This window comes from Oncorhynchus keta, chromosome 20, assembly GCF_023373465.1.
Source record: "Oncorhynchus keta strain PuntledgeMale-10-30-2019 chromosome 20, Oket_V2, whole genome shotgun sequence".
NCBI lineage: Eukaryota > Metazoa > Chordata > Actinopteri > Salmoniformes > Salmonidae > Oncorhynchus > Oncorhynchus keta.
Genome location: NC_068440.1, coordinates 13170475 through 13194339, shown reverse-complemented (window position 1 = coordinate 13194339; position 23865 = coordinate 13170475). Strand labels below are relative to the sequence as shown.

General features: G+C 38.4%; 21 non-coding genes across 21 annotated transcripts; all 21 read left to right on the top strand.

Moving 5' to 3' along the window:
* The first annotated feature begins 6759 nt into the window (after positions 1-6759).
* trnal-uaa (transfer RNA leucine (anticodon UAA)) lies at positions 6760-6842 on the top strand. The gene has a single exon. It is a non-coding gene; the product is annotated as a tRNA-Leu (tRNA).
* Positions 6843-7575: 733 nt separating this feature from the next.
* trnal-uaa (transfer RNA leucine (anticodon UAA)) lies at positions 7576-7658 on the top strand. The gene has a single exon. It is a non-coding gene; the product is annotated as a tRNA-Leu (tRNA).
* Positions 7659-8404: 746 nt separating this feature from the next.
* Positions 8405-8487, top strand: trnal-uaa (transfer RNA leucine (anticodon UAA)). Its single transcript has one exon. It is a non-coding gene; the product is annotated as a tRNA-Leu (tRNA).
* A 742-nt stretch (positions 8488-9229) lies between these two features.
* On the top strand, positions 9230-9312 carry trnal-uaa (transfer RNA leucine (anticodon UAA)). Its single transcript has one exon. It is a non-coding gene; the product is annotated as a tRNA-Leu (tRNA).
* Positions 9313-10048: 736 nt separating this feature from the next.
* Positions 10049-10131, top strand: trnal-uaa (transfer RNA leucine (anticodon UAA)). Its single transcript has one exon. It is a non-coding gene; the product is annotated as a tRNA-Leu (tRNA).
* A 733-nt stretch (positions 10132-10864) lies between these two features.
* On the top strand, positions 10865-10947 carry trnal-uaa (transfer RNA leucine (anticodon UAA)). Its single transcript has one exon. It is a non-coding gene; the product is annotated as a tRNA-Leu (tRNA).
* A 739-nt stretch (positions 10948-11686) lies between these two features.
* Positions 11687-11769, top strand: trnal-uaa (transfer RNA leucine (anticodon UAA)). Its single transcript has one exon. It is a non-coding gene; the product is annotated as a tRNA-Leu (tRNA).
* Positions 11770-12508: 739 nt separating this feature from the next.
* trnal-uaa (transfer RNA leucine (anticodon UAA)) lies at positions 12509-12591 on the top strand. Its single transcript has one exon. It is a non-coding gene; the product is annotated as a tRNA-Leu (tRNA).
* Positions 12592-13331: 740 nt separating this feature from the next.
* trnar-acg (transfer RNA arginine (anticodon ACG)) lies at positions 13332-13414 on the top strand. Its single transcript has one exon. It is a non-coding gene; the product is annotated as a tRNA-Leu (tRNA).
* Positions 13415-14160: 746 nt separating this feature from the next.
* On the top strand, positions 14161-14243 carry trnal-uaa (transfer RNA leucine (anticodon UAA)). The gene has a single exon. It is a non-coding gene; the product is annotated as a tRNA-Leu (tRNA).
* Positions 14244-14982: 739 nt separating this feature from the next.
* On the top strand, positions 14983-15065 carry trnal-uaa (transfer RNA leucine (anticodon UAA)). Its single transcript has one exon. It is a non-coding gene; the product is annotated as a tRNA-Leu (tRNA).
* Positions 15066-15799: 734 nt separating this feature from the next.
* On the top strand, positions 15800-15882 carry trnal-uaa (transfer RNA leucine (anticodon UAA)). Its single transcript has one exon. It is a non-coding gene; the product is annotated as a tRNA-Leu (tRNA).
* Positions 15883-16622: 740 nt separating this feature from the next.
* On the top strand, positions 16623-16705 carry trnal-uaa (transfer RNA leucine (anticodon UAA)). Its single transcript has one exon. It is a non-coding gene; the product is annotated as a tRNA-Leu (tRNA).
* A 740-nt stretch (positions 16706-17445) lies between these two features.
* Positions 17446-17528, top strand: trnal-uaa (transfer RNA leucine (anticodon UAA)). The gene has a single exon. It is a non-coding gene; the product is annotated as a tRNA-Leu (tRNA).
* A 741-nt stretch (positions 17529-18269) lies between these two features.
* trnal-uaa (transfer RNA leucine (anticodon UAA)) lies at positions 18270-18352 on the top strand. The gene has a single exon. It is a non-coding gene; the product is annotated as a tRNA-Leu (tRNA).
* Positions 18353-19094: 742 nt separating this feature from the next.
* trnal-uaa (transfer RNA leucine (anticodon UAA)) lies at positions 19095-19177 on the top strand. The gene has a single exon. It is a non-coding gene; the product is annotated as a tRNA-Leu (tRNA).
* A 740-nt stretch (positions 19178-19917) lies between these two features.
* On the top strand, positions 19918-20000 carry trnal-uaa (transfer RNA leucine (anticodon UAA)). Its single transcript has one exon. It is a non-coding gene; the product is annotated as a tRNA-Leu (tRNA).
* Positions 20001-20740: 740 nt separating this feature from the next.
* On the top strand, positions 20741-20823 carry trnal-uaa (transfer RNA leucine (anticodon UAA)). Its single transcript has one exon. It is a non-coding gene; the product is annotated as a tRNA-Leu (tRNA).
* A 740-nt stretch (positions 20824-21563) lies between these two features.
* trnal-uaa (transfer RNA leucine (anticodon UAA)) lies at positions 21564-21646 on the top strand. The gene has a single exon. It is a non-coding gene; the product is annotated as a tRNA-Leu (tRNA).
* Positions 21647-22386: 740 nt separating this feature from the next.
* Positions 22387-22469, top strand: trnal-uaa (transfer RNA leucine (anticodon UAA)). Its single transcript has one exon. It is a non-coding gene; the product is annotated as a tRNA-Leu (tRNA).
* A 741-nt stretch (positions 22470-23210) lies between these two features.
* trnal-uaa (transfer RNA leucine (anticodon UAA)) lies at positions 23211-23293 on the top strand. Its single transcript has one exon. It is a non-coding gene; the product is annotated as a tRNA-Leu (tRNA).
* Positions 23294-23865: the final 572 nt, after the last annotated feature.

Sequence of the window (23865 nt, the reverse complement as noted above, 5' to 3'; positions counted from 1 at the left end):
GGTACAGTATAGAATGCTACAGTATAGAATGACGATTCTGTGCAACAGTGGCAACAGTTTTGGGAAGGCCCATTCCTGTTTCAGCATGACAACTACCCCGTGCACAAATACAGAAATTGTTTGAGATCGGTGTGGATGAACTTGACTGGCCTGCACAGAACCCTAAACTCAACCCCATCGAACGTGTTTGGGATTAATTGGAACACCGACTGTGAGCCAGGCCTAATAGTCTAACATCAGTCCCCACAACAAAGTTCCAGCATCTAGTGGAAACCTTCCCAGAAGAATATAGGCTGTTATAGCGGCAAAGGGGGGACAAAATCCATATTAATGCCCATGATTTTGGAATGAGGTGTTAGACACGCAGGTGTCCACATACTTTTAGTCATAGTTAAAACAAAGGATTTCTTCGTAGGCTACAGTATTTGACTAGACTGATTTTATGCTGACGATGTCAGTCATTTATTGCCCATTGTTTCTATGAGCATACAGCATTACAATAGTGGGCACTAAGTTCTATTTAAAACTTTACATTCAATTATTTCAATGGACACTGTAGCAATGCTCTATTGGTCTTACATATCTGATTGTCACGCGACTGGTCAATAGACACTTATCAGCTACGGCAAACTGTTTCACACACAGTTATTCTTACTGATGACAGCCTGACGATAGAGTGTTTGAAGGCAGTACTTCAGGTCCATTAGCATGATGATTAATTGGCACTCCATTGAGAACATAGGGTCGAAAGTTGAATTGGAGATAATGGGATTGAAAAGGCCACGTACACAATGCAGGGTCGCAACTCGTTCTTTCTAAATACACCATTGCCATACTGGCTGGCAACTTCCTTATGCCTTGCCTGCTAGCTAGCCAACTACGGCTAACTTACAGTCACGTCAAAAAGTGATGCCAGAATAACTGCAAAGTAGCTGCATTTGCATTTGTTTAACCTGTTTTCTAGTGACATTTATTTGGATACATTCATAACAATGAGCTAATGAGTTGCGATTTCGCCTGGCACAGAAAATGTACTTACTGCCAGGACACTGCTGTTCAGGGGAGCTAGCCAACAACACAGCTACAGTAAAACAAACACTTCAAACAGAAGCTGGAAAGACTGCAAATCAGCTGCGTTTCATTTGACCTTTTTTAAATAGATTTCTTTGTGTATATATCCATAAAAATAATGCCAGCTGATTCATGATTTGGACTGGCTGCGAAACGCTGCCTGTCTGTCTCATCCCGACTCCCGACACATTCATTACCATGGAACAGCAGGAGATCGAATTTGAATGTTGCAAATATCGGCGAGACAATGTTGCAAATGTCGGAGAGACAGACAGCAAGGTTTATGCAAATCTCCGCTGTTGAAAACTAAATGTTCGTCCAAAAGAAATACACGATAATGTCTAGATTATTTTTATAGTGGAGATCAAGTTCATAAATTGCCTGGCTGGGCTGATGAGAAATTTGATTGCACAGTCAGATGGAACAGAGTAAATAGGCATTTTAATGTCATAGATTTAGCCGGTGGCAACTTGTGGATCAGAAACTGTCTAGAATGCGGTTTTAACGAATCAGTATTCAGGATTAGACCCACACGTTGTATAAAAACAGAGTTCATTGACAGGAAACCAAAAAAAGCTGAAACATTCAAAAGTTTTTAAAACCAGGCTTCCATTCTGTTCAAAAATTCAATTTGCTTTTGGTTCGGGGAAGCTAGTTTCTATCTAATCATGAATTGTTAACATGGTACAGTAAATAATGCAATTATTTCAATTTCCTCATCCTGTAATTAAACCCATTTGTATTACACAGTTGTAAGACACTCAAAACCCTACGACACTCAAAACCCTAGAATGTGATGCAAAGCTGAGCCCATGATGTGTGAATTTGTTTTTGTATATTAAAACAAGGATTTTACAGACAAGTGCAGGTGTGCATGTGTCTCATTTTCTAAGTGTGGACACATTCTTATGGCCACATTGTCATTGTACTTGGTTACAGCCCGCATTGTTTACGTGGCCTTTTCAATCCCATTATCTCCAATTCAACTTTCGACCCTATGTTCTCAATGGAGTGCCAATTAATCATCATGCTAATGGACTGAAGTACTGCCTTCAAACACTCTATCGTCAGGCTGTCATCAGTAAGAATAGCTGTGTGTGAAAGCGTTTGCCGTAGCTGATAAGTGTCTTTTGACCAGTGACGTGACAATGAGATACTTAAGACCAATAGAGCATTGCTACAGTGTCCATTGAAATAATTGAATGTAAAGTTTTAAATAGAACTTAGTGCCCACTATTGTAATGCTGTATGCTTATAGAAACAATGGGCAATAAATGACTGACATCGTCAGCATAAAATCAGTCCAGTCAAATACTATAGCTTACGAAGAAATATTTTGTTTGAACTATGACTGAAAGTATGTGGACACCTACTTGTCTAACATCTCATTCCAAAATCATGGGCATTAAGGCGTTGGACTTAAGATCCAATGGACATATCTCCTCGTGTGTTCGATCCCCACTCCTGGTAGAAGTTTCTATGAGGTGGATGTTATCAATTGTCCTTTCACTCATTTGAAATTGGTTTGGATCAAAGCTGAAAGAATTGACTTTGTTCCCCTTATTCCGCCTTGACTCAGCAAGTGTTTATCCTTTAAAAACACAAAAGATGCCTGAGTGGTTACGGTCTTAGAGTCATTATCAACTTATTCATTATTATTCTTGCTCCGAAACCCCGTTCTTGTATTAAGTTTGATTTGGATGTAAAACAGTCTCATTTAGATATTGTCTGGCTCAAAGCCAAAATAACTGACTGTGTGCTCCTTATTCCTTTTTGACTGGGCACTTGATTTTGTGTTCTTTACATCAGGATGGCCATGAAGTTAATGCGTTGGACTTAAGATCCTAATGGACATATGTCTTCGTGTGTTCGAACCCTCTCCTGGTAGAAGTTTCTGTGAGGTGGATGTTATCAATTGTCAATTCACTCATTTGAAATTGGTTTGGATCAAAGCTGAAATAATTGACTTTGTTCCCCTTATTCCGCCTTGACTCAGCAAGTGTTTATCCTATAAAAACACGAAAGATGCCTGAGTGGTTAAGGTCTTAGTCATATCAATTTTTTATTATTATTTTGCTTCGAAACCCTGTTCTTGTATTAAGTTTGATTTGGATGTGAACCAGTTTCATTTAGATATTTTCTGGCTCAAAGCCAAAATAACTGACCTTGTGCTCCTTATTCCCTTTTGACTGGGCACTTGATTTTGTCTTCTTAACATCAGGATGGCCTGAGAGGTTAAGGCGTTGGACTTTAGATCCAATGGATATGTCCTTGTGGGTTAGAACCCCTCTCCTGGTAGAAAATTCTTTGAGTTGGATCTTATCAATTGTCCTTTCACTCATTTGAATGTTTTGGGGATCAAAGCTGAAATAATTGACTTTGTTCCCTTTACTCAGCAAGTGTTTATCTTTCAGAAACACAAAAGATGGTTTAGTGGTTAAGGTCTTAGAGTCATTATCAGTTTATTCATTTTTTCTTCTTGCTTCGAAACCCTGTTCATACCTTAAGGGAACATTTTGACATTTGCCATATGGTTCGTGAGAAAGTCCACATTGCAAATGTATGGTCCCTTAAGATGTCCGACAACTTTTCTAAAATTTGCGGACGGCGTCGGGCCGTGTGGCAGGGCCGGATCTTCCATGAAGTCATCTAACGAAGTCTCTAGGACTTTCTGTTTCCGTTTTATAAAATGTTCACATTTTGGTCATTTTTCCACTCTCCCGGTAAATCCCACAAGAGGGCGAATGGAATCATATTGCAAACGTACAAAACACCACCAATCACGACGTGGCCTTATCTCCGAAACGGAAAAGATTTCGAAGACGAAACTTGGTGAGCATAGGTTTGGCATAATGGGCCTGTGTAAACCGGAAGTGCCTTACAATGGTGTCATAGGTGCTGTTTTGAAGGGTTGAAAAGGTCTGATCTTTTCAAAACTTCATATGTGTTTATTTGGCAACCCTCCTGAACTGCAAATCAGTCATTTCTCCCAATAGATGTCAAAGAAAAGCTCTCTCAACACACACACACAGCAAGGATGGAGTGACAAAGTGCTGACACTCAGAGGCTACAATAGCATTACCATAATCTCTAGGCTGTGCCGAGTTCAACGAGATGCCCCGCTTGACCGTAGCTTGCTCGGTCTAAGCGCGGCGACCATGAGAAAAAGTAGGCCCATAATGAAGAAGCCTGGCCCTAATTTTCATTTGCTTTTGGGCGACAGTGGGAGAACCTTTAGGGTGAGAAGCGCAATTTGACCTCAGGAACGTTCCTGAGATGCCCCTAAATTCAACCTGAAGACTATGTAGGTTATGAATGTCTTATGAACCTGTCTTTGATGACAATCCATCAGGCCACTATGAGGTCTGCCTGTGTTGATTCTAAGCTTCCTGGAGCAACCGGAAGTGGTTAAAATCACCCTAAAAGTGTTTTTCCATACCCAACCAGCAGTTTGTGATAAATAGTGCATTCAACCCTGTGTAAATCGGTCAGTTTTTAACATAAACACTTAAAACTCTGTCTTCTGTGAAGACATACCCAATTCAGGATATGTGTTTAGTTATAGCTTCCTGTGCCAACCGGAAGTGCCTTAAATGGTGTCATAGGTGCTGTTTCAAAGGGTTAAAAAGATCAGATCTTTTCAAAACTTCATATGTGGGATTAGGCAACCCCCATGAACTGTAAATCAGTCATGTCTCCCATAAAATGTCCAAGAAAAAATCACACACACACACATCTAGGACAGAGGGACACAGTGTGGTGCGTAGAGACAGTGCCTGCAATAGTTACCTTTGTTCAAACTAAAAAAGAACCGTCAGACCTAGAGTTCTGAAACTTTAGAAACCTGTTCTAAACCTCAGGTCGATAGTGAGTGGTAAGTTACTTGGCTCTAGAAGGTTCTTGAATTGAGAAACAGCCTCGTACATTTTCAATGACTTCAATTCATTTTGACCATTACGAAAATGACGACATTTAGAAAAGTCCCAGAGTCGCAAGACTAGGTGCATTGAAACCAGCTCGGCCCATAGAGACGGACCCCAAAGTTTCTGTCCGATAGCTCATTCAAGGACCCCGTAGCAAGGCATGGAAAAAAAGTGGATTTTCAGCACCAATTAAAGTCTTGCTCGGGCACCGTATGACCTATCAAGCCGAAACTCGGGATTCGGGGTCGCCTCACATAGGCCTACACATAATGTCAGGACTGGACCTGCAGCTAGAACGTAACTATGTGTTTTACGTTTTTATTATGTTTTAAACTGAAGGCGCTGTGAATTATGGGCCTGCTCTGAAATATGTGATAGTTGGCTTCTAAACGAGTTGGAAAATGTGGGTTTGGTGTCAGATGATATCAGTTTGGTGTCAGAATGACATCTAATTGACTGATGGACACTGACTTGCTAGTTGACTTTTGTACATTTGCAATATGTTTAAACAGAGAGGGACCATCACCAAAATGGCATTATGAAATCAACACTAAAAATGGCATCACCATAGTCTCCAGACCGTGCTGAGTTCAACGAGGCACCCCACTTGACCGTAGCTCGCTCTGAGTGCAGAAACCGTGAAAAAAGCAGGCTCAAAATGAAGCCTGGCTCTAAATGTCATTAGCTTTTGGTTGACAGTGAGAGAACCATTAGGATGAGAAGCACACTTCAACCTCCGGTACATTTCTGAGGTCCTCCCGATCTGTGCAAGCCTATCATTGACCGTGTGGCATTAACCCTTAACAGTATATCAGTGTTTTTTGATCTCACAGATTATAATGACTTCTCTCCCCATAGGAATACATTGCCTGCTCCTCTAATGTCAAACTGAAGCCTATGTGGGTTGTGAATGCCTTATGAACCTGTTTTCGATGATAGTCCATCAGGCTACTATGAGGTGTCGATTCTAAGCTTCCTGAAGCAACCGGAAGTGGTTAAAATCAACCTAAAAGTGTTTTCCATACCCAACCTGATGTTTGATAGAAATATTGAATTCAACCCTGTGTAAATCAGTCAGTTTTTAACCTATAGACTTAAAACTCAGGATTCTGGAAAAGCATACCCAAATGAGGATATGTGTTTACTTTTAGCTTCCCGTGCCAACCGGAAGTGCCATAATTGGTGTTATAGGGGCTGTTTCGAAGGGGTAAAATAGTGAGATCTGGTTAAGGTCTTTGAGTCATGATCAACTTGTTTATTTTTCTTCTTGCTTCGAAACCCCGTTCTTGTATTAAGTATGATTTGAATGTCAACAAGTCTCATTTAGATATTTTCTGGCTCAAAGCCAAAACAGCCAGGATGGCTGAGTGGTTTAGACTGCTGGAATAAAAATCCAATGAATGCTATGTTCTTCTGGGTACTAACAGCATTCCTGGAAAAAACGTACTTTGAATGTAATGAACCCACCTTTCATTCATTTCCAATTAGCGTGGCTCAAATCTGAAAGCAATGACTATGACAAGTTCTTCTACTTTGACTCAGCTCTTGTTCGTCTTTTAGAAACACCTGGATGTCAGTGTGTTTAAGGCGTTAGACTCATGATCGAAATTCAAATGTTCTTGTTTGTTCCAAACCTACATCTGGTAGAAAGTTTCATTTGGATGTAATCAAGTTTTATTTACATATTGTCTGGATCAAAGCCAAAAGATCTAACTGTGTGCTAGTTATTCCATTTTGACTGCGCCCATGATTTTCTGTTTATTACACCAGGATGGCCGAGAGGTTAAGGCGTTGGACTTAAGATCCAATTGACATATGTCCTCGTGGGTTCGACCCCCACTCCTGGTATGAGTTCATCTATCTATTGGATGTAATCAATTGTCCTTTCACTCATTTGAAATTGCTTTGGATGAAAGCTGAAAGAATTGACTTTGTTCCCCTTATTCCACCTTGACTCCGCAAGTGTTTATCATTTTAAAAGATGGCTAACTAGTTATGGTGTTTGAGTCATTATCAACTTTATTATTATTCTTGCTTCGAAACCCCATTCTTGAATTAAGTTTGATTTGGATGTCAACAAGTCTCATTTAGATATTTTCTGAATCAAAGCCAAAATAACTGACTGTGTGCTCCTCATTCCAATTTCACTGGGCTCTTGATTGTACTTTACACCAGGATGGCTGAGTGGGTTCGACTGCTGCAATAAAATCCAATGAATGCTATCTTCTTGTGGATACCAACCGCATTTCTGGAAAAAACTTACTTTGGATGTAATCAACCCACCTTTCATTCATTTCCAATTAGCGTGGCTCAAATCTGAAAGGAATGACTATGACAAGATCTTCTACTTTGACTCAGCTCTTGTTAGTCTTTTAGAAACACCTGGATGTCAGTGTGTTTAAGGCGTTAGACTCATGATCGAACTTAAAATGTTCTTGTTTGTTCCAAACCTACATCTGGTAGAAAGTTTGATTTGGATGTAATCAAGGTTCATTTACATATTGTCTGGATCAAAGCCAAAAGCTCTAACTGTGTGCTCCATATTCCATTTTGACTGCGCCCTTGAATTTATGTTTATTACACCAGGATGGCCGAGAGGTTAAGGCGTTGGACTTAAGATCCAATGGACATACGTCCTCGTGGGTTCGAACCCCACTCCTGGTATGAGTTCATCTATCATTTGGATGTAATCAATTGTCCTTTCACTCATTTGAAATTTCTTTTGACGAAAGCTGAAAGAATTGACTTTGTTCCCCTTATTCCGCCTTGACTCAGCAAGTGTTTTTCGTTTAAAAACACAAAAGATGGCAAAGTACTTATGGTGTTAGAGTCATTATCAACTTAATTATTATTATTCTTCTTGCTTTGAAACCCCATTCTTATATTAATTTTGATTTGCATGTCAACAAGTCTCATTTAGATATTTTCTGACTCAAAGCCAAAATAACTGACTGTGTGCTCCTCATTCCAATTTCACTGGGCTCTTGATTGTACTTTACACCAGGATGGCTGAGTGGGTTCGACTGAAGGAATAAAATCCAATGAATGCTATCTTCTTGTGGATACCAACCGCATTTCTGGAAAAAAAATACTTTGGATGTAATCAACCCACCTTTCATTCATTTCCAATTAGCGTGGCTCAAATCTGAAAGGAATGACTATGACAAGATCTTCTACTTTGACTCAGCTCCTGTTAGTCTTTTAGAAACACCTGGATGTCAGTGTGTTTAAGGCGTTTGACTCATGATCGAAATTAAAATGTTCTTGTTTGTTCCAAACCTACATCTGGTAGAAAGTTTGATTTGGATGTAATCAAGGTTCATTTACATATTGTCTGGATCAAAGCCAAAAGATCTAACTGTGTGCTCCATATTCCATTTTGACTGCGCCCTTGAATTTATGTTTATTACACCAGGATGGCCGAGAGGTTAAGGCGTTGGACTTAAGATCCAATGGACATACGTCCTCGTGGGTTCGAACCCCACTCCTGGTATGAGATCATCTATCATTTGGATGTAATCAATTGTCCTTTCACTCATTTGAAATTTTTTTTGACGATAGCTGAAAGAATTGACTTTGTTCCCCTTATTCCGCCTTGACTCAGCAAGTGTTTATCGTTTAAAAACACAAAAGATGGCTAAGAAGTTTGGTGTTAGAGTCATTATCAACTTAATTATTATTATTCTTGCTTCGAAACCCCATTCGTGTATTAAGTTTGATTTGGATGTCAACAAGTCTCATTGAGATATTTTCTGACTCAAAGCCAAAATAACTGACTGTGTGCTCCTCATTCCAATTTCACTGGGCTCTTGATTGTACTATACACCAGGATGGCTGATTGGGTTCGACTGCTGGAATAAAATCCAATGAATGCTATCGTCTTGTGGATACCAACCGCATTTCTGGAAGAAACTTACTTTGGATGTAATCAACCCACCTTTCATTCATTTCCAATTATCGTGGCTCAAATCTGAAAGGAATGACTATGACAAGATCTTCTACTTTGACTCAGCTCTTGTTAGTCTTTTAGAAACACCTGGATGTCAGTGTGTTTAAGGCGTTTGACTCATGATCGAAATTAAAATGTTCTTGTTTGTTCCAAACCTACATCTGGTAGAAAGTTTGATTTGGATGTAATCAAGGTTCATTTACATATTGTCTGGATCAAAGCCAAAAGATCTAACTGTGTGCTCCATATTCCATTTTGACTGCGCCCTTGAATTTATGTTTATTACACCAGGATGGCCGAGAGGTTAAGGCGTTGGACTTAAGATCCAATGGACATACGTCCTCGTGGGTTCGAACCCCACTCCTGGTATGAGTTCATCTATCATTTGGATATAATCAATTGTCATTTCACTCATTTGAAATTTATTTTGATGAAAGCTCAAAGAAATGACTTTGTTCCCCTTATTCCGCCTTGACTCAGCAAGTGTTTATCATTTAAAAACATAAAAGATGGCTAAGAAGTTTGGTGTTAGAGTCATTATCAACTTAATTATTATTATTCTTGCTTCGAAACCCCATTCGTGTATTAAGTTTGATTTGGATGTCAACAAGTCTCATTGAGATATTTTCTGACTCAAAGCCAAAATAACTGACTGTGTGCTCCTCATTCCAATTTCACTGGGCTCTTGATTGTACTATACACCAGGATGGCTGATTGGGTTCGACTGCTGGAATAAAATCCAATGAATGCTATCGTCTTGTGGATACCAACCGCATTTCTGGAAAAAACTTACTTTGGATGTAATCAACCCACCTTTCATTCATTTCCAATTAGCGTGGCTCAAATCTGAAAGGAATGACTATGACAAGATCTTTGACTCAGCTCTTGTTAGTCTTTTAGAAACACCTGGATGTCAGTGTGTTTAAGGCGTTTGACTCATGATCGAAATTAAAATGTTCTTGTTTGTTCCAAACCTACATCTGGTAGAAAGTTTGATTTGAATGTAATCAAGGGTCATTTACATATTGTCTGGATCAAAGCCAAAAGATCTAACTGTGTGCTCCATATTCCATTTTGACTGCGCCCTTGAATTTATGTTTATTACACCAGGATGGCCGAGAGGTTAAGGCGTTGAACTTAAGATCCAATGGACATACGTCCTCGTGGGTTCGAACCCCACTCCTGGTATGAGTTCATCTATCATTTGGATATAATCAATTGTCATTTCACTCATTTGAAATTTATTTTGATGAAAGCTGAAAGAAATGACTTTGTTCCCCTTATTCCGCCTTGACTCAGCAAGTGTTTATCATTTAAAAACATAAAAGATGGCTAAAAATTTTGGTGTTAGAGTCATTATCAACTTTATTATTATTCTTGCTTCGAAACCCCATTCTTGTATTAAGTTTGATTTGGATGTCAACAAATCTCATTTAGATATTTTCTGACTCAAAGCCAAAATAACTGAGTGTGTGCTCCTCATTCCAATTTCACTGGGCTCTTCATTGTACTTTACACCAGGATGGCTGAGTGGGTTCGACTGCTGGAATAAAATCCAATGAATGCTATTGTCTTGTGGATACCAACCGCATTTCTGGAAAAAACTTACTTTGGATGTAATCAACCCACCTTTCATTCATTTCCAATTAGCGTGGCTCAAATCTGAAAGGAATGACTATGACAAGATCTTTGACTCAGCTCTTGTTAGTCTTTTAGAAACACCTGGATGTCAGTGTGTTTAAGGCGTTTGACTCATGATCGAAATTAAAATGTTCTTGTTTGTTCCAAACCTACATCTGGTAGAAAGTTTGATTTGAATGTAATCAAGGGTCATTTACATATTGTCTGGATCAAAGCCAAAAGATCTAACTGTGTGCTCCATATTCCATTTTGACTGCGCCCTTGAATTTATGTTTATTACACCAGGATGGCCGAGAGGTTAAGGCGTTGGACTTAAGATCCAATGGACATACGTCCTCGTGGGTTCGAACCCCACTCCTGGTTTGAGTTCATCTATCATTTGGATGTAATCAATTGTCCTTTCACTCATTTGAAATTTATTTTGATGAAAGCTGAAAGAATTGACTTTGTTCCCCTTATTCCGCCTTGACTCAGCAAGTGTTTATCGTTTAAAAACACAAAAGATGGCAAAGAAATTTGGTGTTAGAGTCATTATCAACTGTGTTATTATTCTTGCTTCGAAACCCCATTCTTGTATTAAGTTTGATTTGGATGTCAACAAGTCTCATTTAGATATTTTCTGACTCAAAGCCAAAATAACTGACTGTGTGCTCCTCATTCCAATTTCACTGGGCTCTTGATTGTACTTTACACCAGGATGGCTGAGTGGGTTCGACTGCTGGAATAAAATCCAATGAATGCTATTGTCTTGTGGATACCAACCGTATTTCTGGAAAAAACTTACTTTGGATGTAATCAACCCACCTTTCATTCATTTCCAATTATCGTGGCTCAAATCTGAAAGGAATGACTATGACAAGATCTTCTACTTTGACTCAGCTCTTGTTAGTCTTTTAGAAACACCTGGATGTCAGTGTGTTTAAGGCGTTTGACTCATGATCGAAATTAAAATGTTCTTGTTTGTTCCAAACCTACATCTGGTAGAAAGTTTGATTTGGATGTAATCAAGGTTCATTTACATATTGTCTGGATCAAAGCCAAAAGATCTAACTGTGTGCTCCATATTCCATTTTGACTGCGCCCTTGAATTTATGTTTATTACACCAGGATGGCCGAGAGGTTAAGGCGTTGGACTTAAGATCCAATGGACTTATGTCCTCGTGGGTTCGAACCCCACTCCTGGTTTGAGTTCATCTATCATTTGGATGTAATCAATTGTCCTTTCACTCATTTGAAATTTACTTTGATGAAAGCTGAAAGAATTGACTTTGTTCCCCTTATTCCGCCTTGACTCAGCAAGTGTTTATCGTTTAAAAACACAAAAGATGGCAAAGAAATTTGGTGTTAGAGTCATTATCAACTGTATTATTATTCTTGCTTCGAAACCCCATTCTTGTATTAAGTTTGATTTGGATGTCAACAAGTCTCATTTAGATATTTTCTGACTCAAAGCCAAAATAACTGACTGTGTGCTCCTCATTCCAATTTCACTGGGCTCTTGATTGTACTTTACACCAGGATGGCTGAGTGGGTTAGACTGCTAGAATAAAATCCAATGAATGCTATTGTCTTGTGGATACCAACCGCATTTCTGGAAAAAACTTACTTTGGATGTAATCAACCCACCTTTCATTCATTTCCAATTAGCGTGGCTCAAATCTGAAAGGAATGACTATGACAAGATCTTCTACTTTGACTCAGCTCTTGTTAGTCTTTTAGAAACACCTGGATGTCAGTGTGTTTAAGGCGTTTGACTCATGATCGAAATTAAAATGTTCTTGTTTGTTCCAAACCTACATCTGGTAGAAAGTTTGATTTGGATGTAATCAAGGTTCATTTACATATTGTCTGGATCAAAGCCAAAAGATCTAACTGTGTGCTCCATATTCCATTTTGACTGCGCCCTTGAATTTATGTTTATTACACCAGGATGGCCGAGAGGTTAAGGCGTTGGACTTAAGATCCAATGGACATACGTCCTCGTGGGTTCGAACCCCACTCCTGGTATGAGTTCATCTATCATTTGGATGTAATCAATTGTCCTTTCACTCATTTGAAATTTCTCTTTGACGAAAGCTGAAAGAATTGACTTTGTTCCCTTATTCCGCCTTGACTCAGCAAGTGTTTATCGTTTAAAAACACAAAAGATGGCAAAGAAGTTTGGTGTTAGAGTCATTATCAACTTTATTATTATTCTTGCTTCGAAACCCCATTCTTGAATTAAGTTTGATTTGGATGTCAACAAGTCTCATTTAGATATTTTCTGACTCAAAGCCAAAATAACTGACTGTGTGCTCCTCATTCCAATTTCACTGGGCTCTTGATTGTACTTTGAACCAGGATGGCTGAGTGGGTTAGACTGCTGGAAAAAAAATCCAATGAATGCTATCTTCTTGTGGATACCAACCGCATTTCTGGAAAAAACTTACTTTGGATGTAATCAACCCACCTTTCATTCATTTCCAATTCACGTGGCTCAAATCTGAAAGGAATGACTATGACAAGATCTTCTACTTTGACTCAGCTCTTGTTAGTCTTTTAGAAACACCTGGATGTCAGTGTGTTTAAGGCGTTTGACTCATGATCGAAATTAAAATGTTCTTGTTTGTTCCAAACCTACATCTGGTAGAAAGTTTGATTTGGATGTAATCAAGGTTCATTTACATATTGTCTGGATCAAAGCCAAAAGATCTAACTGTGTGCTCCATATTCCATTTTGACTGCGCTCTTGAATTTATGTTTATTACACCAGGATGGCCGAGAGGTTAAGGCGTTGGACTTAAGATCCAATGGACATACGTCCACGTGGGTTCGAACCCCACTCCTGGTATGAGTTCATCTATCATTTGGATGTAATCAATTGTCCTTTCACTCATTTGAATTTTTTTTTGACGAAAGCTGAAAGAATTGACTTTGTTCCCCTTATTCCGCCTTGACTCAGCAAGTGTTTATCGTTTAAAAACACAAAAGATGGCAAAGTACTTATGGTGTTAGAGTCATTATCAACTTAATTATTATTATTCTTCTTGCTTTGAAACCCCATTCTTATATTAATTTTGATTTGCATGTCAACAAGTCTCATTTAGATATTTTCTGACTCAAAGCCAAAATAACTGACTGTGTGCTCCTCATTCCAATTTCACTGGGCTCTTGATTGTACTTTACACCAGGATGGCTGAGTGGGTTAGACTGCTGGAATAAAATCCAATGAATGCTATCTTCTTGTGGATACCAACTGCATTTCTGGAAAAAACTTACTTTGGATGTAATCAACCCACCTTTCATTCATTTCCAATTAGCGTGGCTCAAATCTGAAAGGAATGACTATGACAAGATCTTCTACTTTGACTCAGCTCTTGTTAGTCTTTTAGAAACACCTGGATGTCAGTGTGTTTAAGGCGTTTGACTCATGATCGAAATTAAAATGTTCTTGTTTGTTCCAAACCTACATCTGGTAGAAAGTTTGATTTGGATGTAATCAAGGTTCATTTACATATTGTCTGGATCAAAGCCAAAAGATCTAACTGTGTGCTCCATATTCCATTTTGACTGCGCCCTTGAATTTATGTTTATTACACCAGGATGGCCGAGAGGTTAAGGCGTTGGACTTAAGATCCAATGGACTTATGTCCTCGTGGGTTCGAACCCCACTCCTGGTTTGAGTTCATCTATCATTTGGATATAATCAATTGTCCTTTCACTCATTTGAAATTTACTTTGATGAAAGCTGAAAGAATTGACTTTGTTCCCCTTATTCCGCCTTGACTCAGCAAGTGTTTATCGTTTAAAAACACAAAAGATGGCAAAGAAATTTGGTGTTAGAGTCATTATCAACTGTATTATTATTCTTGCTTCGAAACCCCATTCTTGTATTAAGTTTGATTTGGATGTCAACAAGTCTCATTTAGATATTTTCTGACTCAAAGCCAAAATAACTGACTGTGTGCTCCTCATTCCAATTTCACTGGGCTCTTGATTGTACTTTACACCAGGATGGCTGAGTGTGTTAGACTGCTGGAATAAAATCCAATGAATGCTATTGTCTTGTGGATACCAACCGCATTTCTGGAAAAAACTTACTTTGGATGTAATCAACCCACCTTTCATTCATTTCCAATTATCGTGGCTCAAATCTGAAAGGAATGACTATGACAAGATCTTCTACTTTGACTCAGCTCTTGTTAGTCTTTTAGAAACACCTGGATGTCAGTGTGTTTAAGGCGTTTGACTCATGATCGAAATTAAAATGTTCTTGTTTGTTCCAAACCTACATCTGGTAGAAAGTTTGATTTGGATGTAATCAAGGTTCATTTACATATTGTCTGGATCAAAGCCAAAAGCTCTAACTGTGTGCTCCATATTCCATTTTGACTGCGCCCTTGAATTTATGTTTATTACACCAGGATGGCCGAGAGGTTAAGGCGTTGGACTTAAGATCCAATGGACATACGTCCTCGTGGGTTCGAACCCCACTCCTGGTATGAGTTCATCTATCATTTGGATATAATCAATTGTCCTTTCACTCATTTGAAATTTCTCTTGACGAAAGCTGAAAGAATTGACTTTGTTACCCTTATTCCGCCTTGACTCAGCAAGTGTTTATCGTTTAAAAACACAAAAGATGGCAAAGAATTTTGGTGTTAGAGTCATTATCAACTTTATTATTATTCTTGCTTCGAAACCCCATTCTTGTATTAAGTTTGATTTGGATGTCAACAAGTCTCATTTAGATATTTTCTGACTCAAAGCCAAAATAACTGACTGTGTGCTCCTCATTCCAATTTCACTGGGCTCTTGATTGTACTTTACACCAGGATGGCTGAGTGGGTTAGACTGCTGGAATAAAAATCCAATGAATGCTATCTTCTTGTGGATACCAACTGCATTTCTGGAAAAAACTTACTTTGGATGTAATCAACCCACCTTTCATTCATTTCCAATTGGCGTGGCTCAAATCTGAAAGGAATGACTATGACAAGATCTTTGACTCAGCTCTTGTTAGTCTTTTAGAAACACCTGGATGTCAGTGTGTTTAAGGCGTTTGACTCATGATCGAAATTAAAATGTTCTTGTTTGTTCCAAACCTACATCTGGTAGAAAGTTTGATTTGGATGTAATCAAGGTTCATTTACATATTGTCTGGATCAAAGCCAAAAGATCTAACTGTGTGCTCAATATTCCATTTTGACTGCGCCCTTGAATTTATGTTTATTACACCAGGATGGCCGAGAGGTTAAGGCGTTGGACTTAAGATCCAATGGACATACGTCCTCGTGGGTTCGAACCCCACTCCTGGTATGAGTTCATCTATCATTTGGATATAATCAATTGTCCTTTCCCTCATTTGAAATTTACTTTGACGAAAGCTGAAAGAATTGACTTTGTTACCCTTATTCCGCCTTGACTCAGCAAGTGTTTATCGTTTAAAAACACAAAAGATGGCAAAGAAATTTGGTGTTAGAGTCATTATCAACTGTATTATTATTCTTGCTTCGAAACCCCATTCTTGTATTAAGTTTGATTTGGATGTCAACAAGTCTCATTTAGATATTTTCTGACTCAAAGCCAAAATAACTGACTGTGTGCTCCTCATTCCAATTTCACTGGGCTCTTGATTGTACTTTACACCAGGATGGCTGAGTGGGTTAGACTGCTAGAATAAAAATCCAATGAATGCTATCTTCTTGTGGATACCAACCGCATTTCTGGAAAAAACTTACTTTGGATGTAATCAACCCACCTTTCATTCATTTCCAATTGGCGTGGCTCAAATCTGAAAGGAATGACTATGACAAGATCTTCTACTTTGACTCAGCTCTTGTTAGTCTTTTAGAAACACCTGGATGTCAGTGTGTTTAAGGCGTTTGACTCATGATCGAAATTAAAATGTTCTTGTTTGTTCCAAACCTACATCTGGTAGAAAGTTTGATTTGGATGTAATCAAGGTTCATTTACATATTGTCTGGATCAAAGCCAAAAGATCTAACTGTGTGCTCAATATTCCATTTTGACTGCGCCCTTGAATTTATGTTTATTACACCAGGATGGCCGAGAGGTTAAGGCGTTGGACTTAAGATCCAATGGACATACGTCCTCGTGGGTTCGAACCCCACTCCTGGTATGAGTTCATCTATCATTTGGATGTAATCAATTGTCCTTTCACTCATTTGAAATTTCTCTTGACGAAAGCTGAAAGAATTGACTTTGTTACCCTTATTCCGCCTTGACTCAGCAAGTGTTTATCGTTTAAAAACACAAAAGATGGCAAAGAAGTTTGGTGTTAGAGTCATTATCAACTTTATTATTATTCTTGCTTCGAAACCCCATTCTTGTATTAAGTTTGATTTGGATGTCAACAAGTCTCATTTAGATATTTTCTGACTCAAAGCCAAAATAACTGACTGTGTGCTCCTCATTCCAATTTCACTGGGCTCTTGATTGTACTTTACACCAGGATGGCTGAGTGGGTTAGACTGCTAGAATAAAAATCCAATGAATGCTATCTTCTTGTGGATACCAACTGCATTTCTGGAAAAAACTTACTTTGGATGTAATCAACCCACCTTTCATTCATTTCCAATTAGCGTGGCTCAAATCTGAAAGGAATGACTATGACAAGATCTTCTACTTTGACTCAGCTCTTGTTAGTCTTTTAGAAACACCTGGATGTCAGTGTGTTTAAGGCGTTTGACTCATGATCGAAATTAAAATGTTCTTGTTTGTTCCAAACCTACATCTGGTAGAAAGTTTGATTTGGATGTAATCAAGGTTCATTTACATATTGTCTGGATCAAAGCCAAAAGATCTAACTGTGTGCTCAATATTCCATTTTGACTGCGCCCTTGAATTTATGTTTATTACACCAGGATGGCCGAGAGGTTAAGGCGTTGGACTTAAGATCCAATGGACATACGTCCTCGTGGGTTCGAACCCCACTCCTGGTATGAGTTCATCTATCATTTGGATATAATCAATTGTCCTTTCACTCATTTGAAATTTCTCTTTGACGAAAGCTGAAAGAATTGACTTTGTTACCCTTATTCCGCCTTGACTCAGCAAGTGTTTATCGTTTAAAAACACAAAAGATGGCAAAGAAGTTTGGTGTTAGAGTCATTATCAACTTTATTATTATTCTTGCTTCGAAACCCCATTCTTGTATTAAGTTTGATTTGGATGTCAACAAGTCTCATTTAGATATTTTCTGACTCAAAGCCAAAATAACTGACTGTGTGCTCCTCATTCCAATTTCACTGGGCTCTTGATTGTACTTTACACCAGGATGGCTGAGTGGGTTAGACTGCTGGAATAAAAATCCAATGAATGCTATCTTCTTGTGGATACCAACTGCATTTCTGGAAAAAACTTACTTTGGATGTAATCAACCCACCTTTCATTCATTTCCAATTGGCGTGGCTCAAATCTGAAAGGAATGACTATGACAAGATCTTCTACTTTGACTCAGCTCTTGTTAGTCTTTTAGAAACACCTGGATGTCAGTGTGTTTAAGGCGTTTGACTCATGATCGAAATTAAAATGTTCTTGTTTGTTCCAAACCTACATCTGGTAGAAAGTTTGATTTGGATGTAATCAAGGTTCATTTACATATTGTCTGGATCAAAGCCAAAAGATCTAACTGTGTGCTCAATATTCCATTTTGACTGCGCCCTTGAATTTATGTTTATTACACCAGGATGGCCGAGAGGTTAAGGCGTTGGACTTAAGATCCAATGGACATACGTCCTCGTGGGTTCGAACCCCACTCCTGGTATGAGTTCATCTATCATTTGGATATAATCAATTGTCCTTTTTCACTCATTTGAAATTTCTCTTGACGAAAGCTGAAAGAATTGACTTTGTTACCCTTATTCCGCCTTGACTCAGCAAGTGTTTATCGTTTAAAAACACAAAAGATGGCAAAGAAGTTTGGTGTTAGAGTCATTATCAACTTTATTATTATTCTTGCTTCGAAACCCCATTCTTGTATTAAGTTTGATTTGGATGTCAACAAGTCTCATTTAGATATTTTCTGACTCAAAGCCAAAATAACTGACTGTGTGCTCCTCATTCCAATTTCACTGGGCTCTTGATTGTACTTTACACCAGGATGGCTGAGTGGGTTAGACTGCTAGAATAAAAATCCAATGAATGCTATCTTCTTGTGGATACCAACTGCATTTCTGGAAAAAACTTACTTTGGATGTAATCAACCCACCTTTCATTCATTTCCAATTGGCGTGGCTCAAATCTGAAAGGAATGACTATGACAAGATCTTCTACTTTGACTCAGCTCTTGTTAGTCTTTTAGAAACACCTGGATGTCAGTGTGTTTAAGGCGTTTGACTCATGATCGAAATTAAAATGTTCTTGTTTGTTCCAAACCTACATCTGGTAGAAAGTTTGATTTGGATGTAATCAAGGTTCATTTACATATTGTCTGGATCAAAGCCAAAAGATCTAACTGTGTGCTCAATATTCCATTTTGACTGCGCCCTTGAATTTATGTTTATTACACCAGGATGGCCGAGAGGTTAAGGCGTTGGACTTAAGATCCAATGGACATACGTCCTCGTGGGTTCGAACCCCACTCCTGGTATGAGTTCATCTATCATTTGGATATAATCAATTGTCCTTTCACTCATTTGAAATTTCTCTTGACGAAAGCTGAAAGAATTGACTTTGTTACCCTTATTCCGCCTTGACTCAGCAAGTGTTTATCGTTTAAAAACACAAAAGATGGCAAAGAAGTTTGGTGTTAGAGTCATTATCAACTTTATTATTATTCTTGCTTCGAAACCCCATTCTTGTATTAAGTTTGATTTGGATGTCAACAAGTCTCATTTAGATATTTTCTGACTCAAAGCCAAAATAACTGACTGTGTGCTCCTCATTCCAATTTCACTGGGCTCTTGATTGTACTTTACACCAGGATGGCTGAGTGGGTTAGACTGCTAGAATAAAAATCCAATGAATGCTATCTTCTTGTGGATACCAACTGCATTTCTGGAAAAAACTTACTTTGGATGTAATCAACCCACCTTTCATTCATTTCCAATTGGCGTGGCTCAAATCTGAAAGGAATGACTATGACAAGATCTTCTACTTTGACTCAGCTCTTGTTAGTCTTTTAGAAACACCTGGATGTCAGTGTGTTTAAGGCGTTTGACTCATGATCGAAATTAAAATGTTCTTGTTTGTTCCAAACCTACATCTGGTAGAAAGTTTGATTTGGATGTAATCAAGGTTCATTTACATATTGTCTGGATCAAAGCCAAAAGATCTAACTGTGTGCTCAATATTCCATTTTGACTGCGCCCTTGAATTTATGTTTATTACACCAGGATGGCCGAGAGGTTAAGGCGTTGGACTTAAGATCCAATGGACATACGTCCTCGTGGGTTCGAACCCCACTCCTGGTATGAGTTCATCTATCATTTGGATATAATCAATTGTCCTTTCACTCATTTGAAATTTCTCTTGACGAAAGCTGAAAGAATTGACTTTGTTACCCTTATTCCGCCTTGACTCAGCAAGTGTTTATCGTTTAAAAACACAAAAGATGGCAAAGAAGTTTGGTGTTAGAGTCATTATCAACTTTATTATTATTCTTGCTTCGAAACCCCATTCTTGTATTAAGTTTGATTTGGATGTCAACAAGTCTCATTTAGATATTTTCTGACTCAAAGCCAAAATAACTGACTGTGTGCTCCTCATTCCAATTTCACTGGGCTCTTGATTGTACTTTACACCAGGATGGCTGAGTGGGTTAGACTGCTAGAATAAAAATCCAATGAATGCTATCTTCTTGTGGATACCAACTGCATTTCTGGAAAAAACTTACTTTGGATGTAATCAACCCACCTTTCATTCATTTCCAATTGGCGTGGCTCAAATCTGAAAGGAATGACTATGACAAGATCTTCTACTTTGACTCAGCTCTTGTTAGTCTTTTAGAAACACCTGGATGTCAGTGTGTTTAAGGCGTTTGACTCATGATCGAAATTAAAATGTTCTTGTTTGTTCCAAACCTACATCTGGTAGAAAGTTTGATTTGGATGTAATCAAGGTTCATTTACATATTGTCTGGATCAAAGCCAAAAGATCTAACTGTGTGCTCAATATTCCATTTTGACTGCGCCCTTGAATTTATGTTTATTACACCAGGATGGCCGAGAGGTTAAGGCGTTGGACTTAAGATCCAATGGACATACGTCCTCGTGGGTTCGAACCCCACTCCTGGTATGAGTTCATCTATCATTTGGATATAATCAATTGTCCTTTCACTCATTTGAAATTTCTCTTGACGAAAGCTGAAAGAATTGACTTTGTTACCCTTATTCCGCCTTGACTCAGCAAGTGTTTATCGTTTAAAAACACAAAAGATGGCAAAGAAGTTTGGTGTTAGAGTCATTATCAACTTTATTATTATTCTTGCTTCGAAACCCCATTCTTGTATTAAGTTTGATTTGGATGTCAACAAGTCTCATTTAGATATTTTCTGACTCAAAGCCAAAATAACTGACTGTGTGCTCCTCATTCCAATTTCACTGGGCTCTTGATTGTACTTTACACCAGGATGGCTGAGTGGGTTAGACTGCTAGAATAAAAATCCAATGAATGCTATCTTCTTGTGGATACCAACTGCATTTCTGGAAAAAACTTACTTTGGATGTAATCAACCCACCTTTCATTCATTTCCAATTGGCGTGGCTCAAATCTGAAAGGAATGACTATGACAAGATCTTCTACTTTGACTCAGCTCTTGTTAGTCTTTTAGAAACACCTGGATGTCAGTGTGTTTAAGGCGTTTGACTCATGATCGAAATTAAAATGTTCTTGTTTGTTCCAAACCTACATCTGGTAGAAAGTTTGATTTGGATGTAATCAAGGTTCATTTACATATTGTCTGGATCAAAGCCAAAAGATCTAACTGTGTGCTCAATATTCCATTTTGACTGCGCCCTTGAATTTATGTTTATTACACCAGGATGGCCGAGAGGTTAAGGCGTTGGACTTAAGATCCAATGGACATACGTCCTCGTGGGTTCGAACCCCACTCCTGGTATGAGTTCATCTATCATTTGGATATAATCAATTGTCCTTTCACTCATTTGAAATTTCTCTTGACGAAAGCTGAAAGAATTGACTTTGTTACCCTTATTCCGCCTTGACTCAGCAAGTGTTTATCGTTTAAAAACACAAAAGATGGCAAAGAAGTTTGGTGTTAGAGTCATTATCAACTTTATTATTATTCTTGCTTCGAAACCCCATTCTTGTATTAAGTTTGATTTGGATGTCAACAAGTCTCATTTAGATATTTTCTGACTCAAAGCCAAAATAACTGACTGTGTGCTCCTCATTCCAATTTCACTGGGCTCTTGATTGTACTTTACACCAGGATGGCTGAGTGGGTTAGACTGCTAGAATAAAATCCAATGAATGCTATCTTCTTGTGGATACCAACTGCATTTCTGGAAAAAACTTACTTTGGATGTAATCAACCCACCTTTCATTCATTTCCAATTAGGCGTGGCTCAAATCTGAAAGGAATGACTATGACAAGATCTTCTACTTTGACTCAGCTCTTGTTAGTCTTTTAGAAACACCTGGATGTCAGTGTGTTTAAGGCGTTTGACTCATGATCGAAATTAAAATGTTCTTGTTTGTTCCAAACCTACATCTGGTAGAAAGTTTGATTTGGATGTAATCAAGGTTCATTTACATATTGTCTGGATCAAAGCCAAAAGATCTAACTGTGTGCTCAATATTCCATTTTGACTGCGCCCTTGAATTTATGTTTATTACACCAGGATGGCCGAGAGGTTAAGGCGTTGGACTTAAGATCCAATGGACATACGTCCTCGTGGGTTCGAACCCCACTCCTGGTATGAGTTCATCTATCATTTGGATGTAATCAATTGTCCTTTCACTCATTTGAAATTTCTCTTGACGAAAGCTGAAAGAATTGACTTTGTTACCCTTATTCCGCCTTGACTCAGCAAGTGTTTATCGTTTAAAAACACAAAAGATGGCAAAGAAGTTTGGTGTTAGAGTCATTATCAACTTTATTATTATTCTTGCTTCGAAACCCCATTCTTGTATTAAGTTTGATTTGGATGTCAACAAGTCTCATTTAGATATTTTCTGACTCAAAGCCAAAATAACTGACTGTGTGCTCCTCATTCCAATTTCACTGGGCTCTTGATTGTACTTTACACCAGGATGGCTGAGTGGGTTAGACTGCTAGAATAAAAATCCAATGAATGCTATCTTCTTGTGGATACCAACTGCATTTCTGGAAAAAAACTTACTTTGGATGTAATCAACCCACCTTTCATTCATTTCCAATTGGCGTGGCTCAAATCTGAAAGGAATGACTATGACAAGATCTTCTACTTTGACTCAGCTCTTGTTAGTCTTTTAGAAACACCTGGATGTCAGTGTGTTTAAGGCGTTTGACTCATGATCGAAATTAAAATGTTCTTGTTTGTTCCAAACCTACATCTGGTAGAAAGTTTGATTTGGATGTAATCAAGGTTCATTTACATATTGTCTGGATCAAAGCCAAAAGATCTAACTGTGTGCTCAATATTCCATTTTGACTGCGCCCTTGAATTTATGTTTATTACACCAGGATGGCCGAGAGGTTAAGGCGTTGGACTTAAGATCCAATGGACATACGTCCTCGTGGGTTCGAACCCCACTCCTGGTATGAGTTCATCTATCATTTGGATGTAATCAATTGTCCTTTCACTCATTTGAAATTTCTCTTGACGAAAGCTGAAAGAATTGACTTTGTTACCCTTATTCCGCCTTGACTCAGCAAGTGTTTATCGTTTAAAAACACAAAAGATGGCAAAGAAGTTTGGTGTTAGAGTCATTATCAACTTTATTATTATTCTTGCTTCGAAACCCCATTCTTGTATTAAGTTTGATTTGGATGTCAACAAGTCTCATTTAGATATTTTCTGACTCAAAGCCAAAATAACTGACTGTGTGCTCCTCATTCCAATTTCACTGGGCTCTTGATTGTACTTTACACCAGGATGGCTGAGTGGGTTAGACTGCTAGAATAAAAATCCAATGAATGCTATCTTCTTGTGGATACCAACTGCATTTCTGGAAAAAACTTACTTTGGATGTAATCAACCCACCTTTCATTCATTTCCAATTAGCGTGGCTCAAATCTGAAAGGAATGACTATGACAAGATCTTCTACTTTGACTCAGCTCTTGTTAGTCTTTTAGAAACACCTGGATGTCAGTGTGTTTAAGGCGTTTGACT